The following is a 9579-nucleotide window of genomic DNA, read 5'->3' as shown; positions in this document are numbered from 1 at the left end:
GTTATCTGTTACTTTGCTTAAGTGTTAATTTTATCGTATTCGGAGAGGTCCATCATAATCACATTATAGTATGATCATACGACTGTCATAGTAGCCAACGCCCGCTCGCATAGCAATGGTCAACTGACACATTAATTGCTCACAGTTTGATTGTTTCTTACCGCATTTATTTCGTTTTTCTTATTTACATATGTTATTGTATCATGAAAACTGATGATATTCTTACTCAATCTAGTGTTGACAAAATCTACTTTATTTTATACGCATATGCAGGTTACCAGTTGACTTGAAGTTTAAGGTGAAGAACGCTTAGAAGGACCTTAGGCAATTAAACGAAGACTATCTATATTTTATTTTGTTTGGAATTATTTACTTGTTTATCGATTGTTTGTTATGTTTTGAATGCTTGTGCACTTGAATTTGAAATAAATAAATTTAATAGATATTGTCATATTTTTGTTTTACGATAGTACCTTTTGAGCTGTGATCCATCAGTTCGCACCCCGTCATTTCCGCCGTAGGTTGGGTTGTGGCACTTCATATGTTTGGCATGTAATTTTGATTTGTATTTATCTTTATATATATATATATATATATATATGGGAAAGTTAACATGAAAATAAAATTAGCGTGCTAACTATAATAAATTGAGAATCAAGTAGTGTAATTATATAATTACATCGTAGTGTAATTACACTACACTATAATTACACTATGTTGTATGTATAATTACACTACTTGATTCGTAGTTAGCAGGCTAATTTTATTTGTATTTGATACAAACCCCATATATATATGGTCGATCGCTAGGAAATAGTTTAACCCCGCTTAACCCACCCGTCAATTTAATCTTAAAACAATTCTTAAATTATTGTGTGTTAATGTATAGAATTTGAAGCCTGTTAACACTTTAACACATCTTGCTTTTGACGTACTTTAACACATAAAGGGAGTGGTGTTTCACTCATTGACCTTTGCCAAATCACCCTTCACGCTCAAGGCGTTAAGATATATCCCATAGCCTTAAATTAACGTTTTTCTGATGAAAGTCCGTATTTTTTTTTTAATTTTATTTATCTTGTAGTTGTGTATGCATTTTTTTGGGTTTTTCAGTAAATTGATACTACTATCATCGCAATGACATGCATAAAATAGACTTAAAGGGGGGGGGGGGGCTTGGACATCATTACCGTGGGAGGATTGGTATGAGTTTATATTGTAACTAGGTTAGACCGTTAAATTGTATACAGGCGAGCCTTTAATGAAATGGGTGTACTGCGGCTAGCATCTTGCTAGGCCCGGCATGCATGTAGTATACTATAATGCTTGTTTAGTAAAATGTTTCGTTGGCCCTAAAAAAAGATCCTATGATACTGGTAGTCTCGGCATGAGACGGTGTCATGGTGTGATACGCTTTCTTATGCGTACCAAGTTGAGTTAATATTGTGGTGGCTAATATATAAATTAGCATATATTGAGGATTAGGTCGCAATACTCGTTCAATCAGTCAAACTAACAAAAAGATCAACCAAGTTAAAGTTCAATAGAACAATTAAGTGATTCGATGTTATGTGAGAGTTGGAAGAGTTGTAACATCCCGAAAATATTTCCTATAGTTGGAAGTGATGTGATGCTCGTGGTGTAGTGTTGATTACATTAGATTAAGATCAAGTTTTTTTTTTGGGGGTTGGGGGAAGGGGGGATGTAATCACCAAACACAATCAATAAGACTCATGTGATGTTTGTTTTCTGAAAAAAGCTCTATGGGAGCTCTTTTGTTTGCATCGCGCAGAAATAAGCTTCTGCGGAGTGTTTGTTTTTTCGCAGACGTTTCATTAAAAAAAACATCCATGTGGGCTCTTCTTGGTGCAAATCTGGCCCAACCTCTTTTTACCTCTTCTAACCTCATAAACCATTGTTCTCCTTCACAAACTCTCAACCCTAGCCACCACCTCGTTCCTCCACCATTCGTCGCCCCACCACTGGTCGTCGTACCTCCACCGGCGTCACCCCTCCACAGTCCCTACTCCGCCTATTGAAATCCAGCACTCGAGACATAAACCTATTATGTCCTGCTTTGCTACCTCTCATTCCCGCTGCTCTCCACCACCGCCACCGCTCAAACCAATGTGTCGTTCATGTGCACTTTAATGCTGATGAAGACGAGTACTGCAACATATTGGTAATAAATGACTCGGTTACGAGATGAAATTGCTGAGCAGCTAATGTAAATATGGAATGAATGCTTTAAAAACTTTTTTGTGGTTTAGCGAATATTATTTCAGTGTTGTATAACTATTATTTAATTTCGATGTCGAAAAACTTTTTTAAGTTTAAAAGTCGGTTTATTTAAATTTTAGTTTATTTTAGCAGTCTGCAGAACTTAAACAACAAGCAGCTTTCTTATTACATACGGTAGACCTTTGGTCCACCTCTTCTTCTACAGAGGCCTATAGATGTGGTCTACAAACTGTAGACATTCTACTTTTTAAAAAACAAACTGCACCTCAAAGTTTTGAGTTAATTTTCATTTCTTGTTCATTAAGTTTTGGTGCCAATTTTTTTTAATTGGTATCAAAACTTAAAAAAGTTCAATCGAAAGAGATTGTGCGAGTCATCATAAGGTGCGATCATTATGGTTATTGTTTTTTAAGACCTGATACCTAAATGAATATCAGAAGGGTTATGTCTAGGATTCTCGTTATTTCCCAGAGTAAATTCTTATGTTTAGTGTCACTGATGTTGGAGAGTAAATTCTTATGTTTAGTGTCACTGATGTCGGAGAAAGAAACATCAAGAAGTCGAGGAAAAATAGATTTTTATAAGATGAGTAAAGACATAAATAATGCATGTATTTACTTTATCTTTAATAAATATATTAAAATTAGTATATGAGTAAAGATATAAACTTGTTCATTGAAAAGTAAAGTTTCAATTGTTTCGTCCATATGCTGAGCATGAAGATGTGAATATTCAGGAAGCAACATGATTATTAGGGGGTGCTTTGGGATTAAACTTGATAAAATGCACATTTTACAAAACTATTTACTCGTTTATTATAGGGACAACTTCATAGAATAGTAACCAACTTTTAAAAGTGTTCCAATTAGGTCACTTAACTTTAAAAAGTGTTCCAATTAGGTCACTCAACTTTCGTGTTTGATTAAATTAAAAGTTTTAACATGGTTTTTTAGCCAATTTCTTTTCTGTTTCACATAGAAAATCTTTTTATCTTTTTTTTGAAGTTGACGTTGAGTGGCGACGTGAATTTTATTTTTTATTTTTAAATTTTAATATAATTAACGTTTTTTAAAAATTTTTAAATTTAACTACATATATTTCAAATTCCGACACCCACATCTTATCATCCATTTCTTTCTTGACGTACACAAAAATCGGTGAGACTTGATTTGAAGATTTAGTGACCCGATTTTGGGAAAATATGCATCAGTGACCTAATTTGAACACTTTTGAAAGTTGGTTACTATTCTATGAGATTTTCCCTATATTATAAGCCATATCTTGAAATCTGACTAATTTGAATTTTGCTAACAAATTTGGAAAACTATAAAGTCAAACCATTGGTAAAGGGGTTTGTTTCAATTTTCAATTTGGTTTACAAAAATAAAAAACCATTACTAATGGGTTTAGGGTTTAGGGTGGCGTGCCGTGATCGTGGGTTCAACGTGGCTAGCCACCCACTCATGGACACAATCCCCTTATGAATGGTTTGATAATTACTGGGACCCTAACTAGGGACGCTACCTCTAGACCCCTCTTAGGGTGTTTCCCCCAAACCCAATCATGTACGTATCCCCCTTGGAACCCCTATCAGGGGGCGCTACACTATTGAACTCTCGGGCTCGTTGACAAATGAAACAAAATTAGTCATGAACGAGCATATACCTCACACAGTCGAACTTATATTTAATATCTCTGTATTCATGTATCTTGTTTCTTTTTCTTGTTTGATCTTAAATTATAATACATAAAGTAAAGTGTCAAAATCGTCCCTTAGATTTGATCAGTTATACGATTTTCGTCCCAAAAGTTTATTTTATGTAACTGGACCAATAAGGTTTACTACTTTTTGCCAATTAAGTCCAAATTGCTAACTCCGTTAGATTTATAATGTTAAATCAGGGTTAAAAGAGTCTTTTTAGTTTATTCATGATTTATTATATTTTAACTACCACAACCCATTTACATTAATTCATCATCTACCCCACCCCAACCAAAACCGCCACTAGTTCGGCCAAGCTCCACCACCCAAAAATTCAAGCCACTGCTGCCATCTAAACCACCACCATCATCTGAACCACTGATATTTATAACACCTCAGGGTGCGTTCGTTTCACATAATGGAATGGAATTGGAATTGAAATTGGGAGGAATTGGATTTGGAATCTGAACATTCCAATAGGAATTGGAATTTGAAGGAATTGAAATTTAATTCCATTCTTGATGTGTTCATTTGACAAATGAATTAGAACCGGGTTTTTTTTACGAGGATAACGGTGGAAACATTTTAGTTTTTTAGATTTTTTGTTTTTTATTTATATTTTGCGGTATCTTTTTTTATTATTTTTTTTTTAATTTTTTAGGGGTTTTCTATTAAGATCAAAAACCCCTCAAAAATAATAATAAAAAATTCATAACTCAAAATATAAATTGAAAACAAAAAAAGTAAAAAAAAAAAAACTAAAATGCTTTATTCGTTGTTCTGGTTAAAGAAAAATTAAAAACTCAAGAAAATATTCCAACGAATTCACTTGAAAACCTCCACATTTTGGAAGGATTTAGAATCCCTTTATTTAAAGGAATTTCAAGGAATTGAATTCCAATTCTAATTCCTTGACAACCGAACACACAAAAATGGAATTAAGATTCCTATTCCAACGAAACGAACACGCCATGTCATGGGATTTTAATTTCAATTCCTTTGAATTCCTACGAATTCTGTGAAACGAACGCGCCCTCAATGTTTACCAAGGTCAGTCATCATCTACCCCATTAAACCCTAAAATTTCCCCCCTATTTCAAATGAAAATTTTGTGTTCGTTCATTTCCTTTAAAACATATATCCTTAGGGTTTTTATTAGATGGATCAAAACGAGTAGACTGATGTAAAATTATCTCAAATGGTGCTAGATTCGTTGGCCGAAGATCATGGCCGGAAATTAGATTGAAACATGATTAGTTGGCGTAGCCGAGATAGAAACTCACGCCACTATCAAAACATGATGTGAGCGAGGAAGACGGTCAAAAACGATTCGTTGACGCCTCGATTGACTCGATTGACCTGCAACTCCGGCACCATCGCAAGTTCGCACTCATAACGACTCGATTGACTGAAATTGGAGGTGACTTTGTTATGGCTGATTCTTGTTACCTTTTTCATCGATTTCAGCTATGAATATCGATCGTTAATTAGGTTAGTAGTCGCCGGAAATTAGGTTAGTGCCGGTGATGGTGGCGGTTTCATAGCAGTGTAGGTTTCAGGAAAGGTGTTCGACAGCGCTTTCACAAAAGCAGCGGAGACATCAAAGGACTATGATCATGTGAGGTTTGTGATGTTCGGCAAACAAGCGATGAAGATGGTATCGTTGACAACTCACAAGTATGCTAACAAGGTTTTGGTTTGGGTTTAAAGAATAGAATTTTAAAAAATGAATAAATTTTAAAAAGACAACTATACCCTTAACGTTAAAAATCTAACATAGTTTGGACGTAGTCGGCAAAAAGTGGTAAAACTTGATGGTCCAGTTGCATAAAATAAATCTTTTGGACGAAAATCGCATAATTGACCAAACGTTAAGGACGATTTTGACACTTTAATATATATATAGGAGAAGTATAGTTTGAAAACCCTCTTGAGTTGAGAAAACCCGTGAAAACCCTATGTAACATCGTTTTTTTTTTTGTTACATGTAATATATGTTGTTACATTTAATACAAAACATCGAAAACATAAAAAAATTGTTTTGCTATTTTTTTTGCATTTTTTTAGTAATTTCTATATATGTTTTCAGGAGAGAGAAAATGTAAATAAACTTTTACATTTTTTATTAACTTTAATTGTGCACCACAAGATTTAATTTTTAATTAAAAACATGTGGTTGAGAATGGATTTTTAGAGTTTTCACAACTCAAGTGGGTTTTTATTCTAACCTAACCTTATATATATATATATATATATATATATATATATATATTAAAAGCTTTGTTTTGAAATCTGTGTTAAACATATTTACATACTAGTTTGAGGCTCGTATATTACACGGGTAATAGATGAAAATTTCAAAATTAAGCCATTAAGCGAAATACAGTCAACAACACAATTATCATATATTGTTGAAACAATGAGAATTTACATTAAAATTACATGAATTACAAAACAATAATTTTACACAAATATGCTACAAATTAGTAAAAATTTCTTTGTAGTTTACATTTGTGGTTGTATTGATTAATAAATTGTTTATAAAGCATCAGTATCTTTTGTCCTTGTATGCTTGGAACTTTTGATAAGGCCATTCATAAATCTTAATAAAACTCTCGCATTAGTCAATATACCTTCTTCATATGAATGTAATTGCCAGGATAAATGAAAAAGACATACTAATGTAAAAGGTCAGCTAATGGAAACATAATGTTAAAATTCTGTAAATAACTAACGAAAGTTGGACTGCATATTTGACTTATAGTTTGACGAATATAGATGTGAATTTTAGAAAGCATATCATAATCAAATTTTGATACGTAACATCATAAGTTCATAAGCATAACATCAATTGATGATAGAATTTTAAGCCCATCATGTAAAAATAAAACAAAGTACAATAGCAGGGGTTGTGAATTAAACCATACTAAAGATATGATTTGTACTAATTGAATTAAACCATACTAAAGATATGATTTGTACTAACACAACTCTAATTTCTTGTGCAGATCGTAATCCTTGTATTCATTTAAAATAAAAATATAAATTAAACAGTTGAAATAAAAAAAGAAGTTAAAATTATGAAACTATACTCGACTCTGCAAAAGAATAAGAACCACAGAACCAACAAATTTGTATATTGAAGTTTTCTTTATTACTATTGACAATGCTTGCATTGATTCCATCATTGCCTATTAGGCTACATACATAACAAAATCAATAAAATGTTAATCTAAATTTGGCATTCTATAGAAATAAATTGAAAAACATAGAAATAAGATTCAATCAATTGATTAAATTAAAAGTATCCCATTGAGGCAAAGAAACTGTATGCCTTTCTTTATGCTTTTGATCTTGAGAGTTTTTTTTTTTCCATAAATTGTATAACTTTTAAAAAAATAAGAACAAATCCAATTAATTATACATCTTTTTATGTAATCACTAACTATTAAATCAAAATCTTGGCTGATAGTTTACAGTGAACTCAAATTTATGCATTAAAATTGACGAAATATACCAAAATTTCAAGATTGAGGGTTTACATAACATGGGCCAATAAGAACCCTTTAAGCGAAATGCCAAAAACATTCTCACATGGATCCAATGCAACCACATCAATCACTGAAGGAAACAACAAACAAATATATTTAGGGTTTACGTTTCTTGAAAGAAAGACAAAATCAAATCAATTTACTACCTAACATTGAAGTAAAAAAACATAAGGTACTAAATCGATATGTTACTAAAATGTTTGTAAATCAAGTGAATCGCCAAACAAAGACAATCTAAAGTATGTTATTCATGAGTTTTACCTTTGAAATCAACAGAGCTTCCGACTGTAGAGGCGGAGCTAGGGTGGGTTTGCATCTGGCTGAGTTAAATCGATCTTTAGGTTTTCCATATTCTTGGAGGAAAACCACCTCGGATTTTGGTTCTAAGACTGCCACCAAATCCCTATTAATCAACATAAACTTAAATTAATAAACAATACCCAAAATCGTATCAATGAAAGTAAAAGGTTAATATTCAATATCCAAGTACTACATGTTTCTTCAATGCAAAGCATAAGTAGATAACTTGTGACACCTTCTTAAGTAAGCAATACTTATAAAGTGAAGCTATTAAAACATATCATTCATGCTATATATACCATTTTAAAGAACAATAATTCTATAACTATCTGAGCATATAATCCAAAAACATAAGATTAGGAACTCCATCAAATAGGCTAATAGAGTAAAATGTGTTTATCCCTGCATGTGATCCAGCAACATAATAGAGTAAAATAGATTAACCCTATATTGTTTATTCTAACAAACTTATAACCAAAACAGTGTAACTCCATCAGTGAATTAGACTAATAAAAAATGAAATTAGATACTAAATATTCTAAACAACTATCGATCACCGAATTTTATAAAAGTATATACCAAACATCTTAACAAATCCAGCATTGATGAACACACCTCAAGCCCTAAATTCATGTAGCGAGATACGAAGAACACACTTGAAGGCCTAACTTCATGTAGCATTGAATTATGAAGAAGCCCTAACTTTATCAGATGAAGGATCCTTAAACAATTTCGTACGTCGAGATTCTTTGTGTTTAATTAGTATGTAAGAAACCCTAAAATTTATCATACGAAGAAGACATTTTGGAAAGAAAGGCGGACCCAGGGTTTCTAATCGGGGAGGATTGCGATTATGTTGAATAAAAACAAATAAGGTTATAACAATATATATAGATCCAAAAATGAATAGTTGAGTCGGGTAAGACCCACGCGGGATCCGAAAATGAAACCATATATTGAAAATGGGTTTAAAATTGTGAGGAGGGATAAGAAAGTGACAAGTGACACAAAGTGGTATTCTTTTATTAGTATAGATAGATAGATTGTATACTTGCATAAGTAACCCTACAGACATAGTTATATTTGATACCCCGTAACTTTTATTTAGTTAAACAATTAATCCACACACCTATTCACATATGATATCCCACAACTTTCTTTTTGTTACACAACTAACTCCAAAACTTTTTAATAAACCTTCAAATGTTATTAATTATACAATTAACCCCATAACCTTTTAATATAATAAACCTTAAGCGTTATTAAGCAAATCAAATAAGTAGCCCACGAGTTTTTAACATATATACTGTAATAAACCGAGCGTTTCCTGTAGACTGTAACTAGTTTTACTTATCCAAATTAGTTGATTTCACTAAAATCACCAGTATTTAGTAAAGAAATTATTTATTTTAATGCTTTTTTTTCATATAATAGTTGGATAATTAAAATTATTATAATGACTGTCTTAGCATAAATTGACTAATATTTAATAAAATAATTTTAATAAAAATAAAGTATGTCGATTTGTGATACTTTATTTGTAACTATATAGAAGGTGGCCACATGTAAATATATCCTTTTGTCGTCGGGAGTTGGTTGTTTTGAAAGTCAACTTCTTCTAGATGTTACCCACGTTTTATCAAATGTATCCAAGATTATCTTTTATTATTTTATTTGCTAATGTTTAATATGAAATGAAATTTAAATCAAAATGTGTGAATTCGTATTAAGCGTTTTAAACATGAAATATTTTCATAAAGCCGTATTGAAGTGTGTACATAGTAG

The sequence above is a fragment of the Bidens hawaiensis genome, unplaced genomic scaffold (assembly GCF_021521415.1).
Source record: "Bidens hawaiensis isolate Kalapana, Puna unplaced genomic scaffold, B.hawaiensis_p1.1 tig00037562_1, whole genome shotgun sequence".
Taxonomy (NCBI): Eukaryota; Viridiplantae; Streptophyta; class Magnoliopsida; order Asterales; family Asteraceae; genus Bidens; species Bidens hawaiensis.
The sequence above is the reverse complement of the archived record's forward strand: the minus strand, read 5'-3'. Positions refer to the sequence as shown.